Source organism: Carcharhinus amblyrhynchos, chromosome 2 (assembly GCF_965287045.1).
Source record: "Carcharhinus amblyrhynchos chromosome 2, sCarAmb.v2.hapA, whole genome shotgun sequence".
Lineage (NCBI taxonomy): Eukaryota > Metazoa > Chordata > Chondrichthyes > Carcharhiniformes > Carcharhinidae > Carcharhinus > Carcharhinus amblyrhynchos.
Window position 1 is genome coordinate 16,974,359 of NC_137325.1, and position 1,614 is coordinate 16,975,972.

The following is a 1,614-nucleotide window of genomic DNA, read 5'->3' on the forward strand; positions in this document are numbered from 1 at the left end:
TGTACGTAATCATCAATGGCAGTGGGAAGTGTAGACAAAGTTAATGGATGGGAGGCTGGTTTGTGTGATGCATTGGACTATATTCACAACCTTTTGTAGTTTCTTGCAGTGTTGAGCTTAGCAGGACCATACCAAGCTGTGATACAAACAGAAAGATTGTTTTCTATGGTGCATCTGTAAAAGTTGGTGACAGTCATAGCTGACATGCCAAATTTCCTTAGCCTTCTGAGAAATACTCTTAGGGATCATTTCTATAATGTTTTCCTAGAGAAATGTGTTTCTAAAGTGTGTGGTCTCACAATCCATGAGGAGGATTTGTAGAATTCTCTTCTGAGCAGGAAGCTGCCATTGAGTGTTGCTTCCGGCAACTGCTCAGTGTCATTGATGAGTGTTCCTTCTCCCTCTTGTAGCGAGGTGGAGAACACAGTCTGAGAAAGTAGAGACATTGGTGGCCTTTAACTATAGCATCAGCATGGGGGGAATCAGGACAGGTTGTTGGTGATCTGGTCACCTAAAAATCATGAAAGCTTCTCAAATAACGGATAGTTTGAAAGAATTTATTTCGAGTAATGAGGTGAATTTTACAGAAGGGTGTATTGCTCGCAGCCCTCCCCCCTCATTGCGAAGGCAGTCCGACTGACTTAATAAAAAGCCGCTTAGCAGAAATAACATACTGCCAGTGACCAAAACAAGCAGTGATGAGACTTTTGTCCCTCAGTTCAAGGAGGTTCCACCCTCTGGAGCTGCCTGCCAGTCTGATTGGATCCTGGAGAACCTGGACTCAGGTAAGTCTAGAATTTTGGGCATGGAAAGATCGGGCACCCAGAGGAGTTGGTGGTTGAGTTGGGGTTGGTTGGTGAGGGTTGTAGAGTGCAGGTTTTGGTGATCAAGAGGGGTACTTCAGGAGGGGAAGGGTGCCCCTAATGTGCACAAGGCCCCCTCTGAATAATCTAGCCCGCTTTTTATTTTCTGTTTTGTCAAAAAAAGCAGGCTGTCATGTAGAACTAGATATTGAAAATCAGAGAGTGAGATCCTTGTAATCCATACATAATCTTCAACGGCAGTGGTAAGTGTAGACAAAGTCTTTGGATGGGAGGCTGGTTTGTGTGATGGATTGGGCTACGTTCACAACCTTTTGTAATTTCTTGCAGTGTTGAAAAAGCAGTCAACTCTCTGACAGAGTATCCCACCCAGATCCTATTCCTGTAATCCCCAGGTACTTATCTATTAATTCCCCTAACCTCCATATCTTGGAATACGAAGACGCAATTCAGCATGGCCATTCCACCTAATCTGCATACCTTTAGATTGTTTCCGCTTTTGGGGTCATCGTGAAAAGGAGGTCACATGGAAAGGCACTAGATTTTAAACTGAGATGAGGAGGAACTACTTTTTGCAGAGGGTGATGAATTTGTGAAACTGTCACTCACCGAGCACCGCACAGCATAGTATGGCGTTGGAGGTGGATTGAAGGCTTTAGCCAGTTAAGGTTCTCAACAGGCCTCACTGCAGGCTGGCTAGTGGGCTCTTTACCAAGTCCCCTAATAATGGGGGCTGGATTGGAAGTGGGCAGGAAGGTGGTGGGCTCATGTACTTTATTTTATGTTCCCAATG

General features: G+C 44.9%; 1 non-coding gene across 1 annotated transcript; it reads left to right on the plus strand.

Moving 5' to 3' along the window:
• The first annotated feature begins 226 nt into the window (after positions 1-226).
• LOC145362044 (small nucleolar RNA U3) lies at positions 227-434 on the plus strand. The gene has a single exon (XR_013889921.1). It is a non-coding gene; the product is annotated as a small nucleolar RNA U3 (small nucleolar RNA).
• Positions 435-1,614: the final 1,180 nt, after the last annotated feature.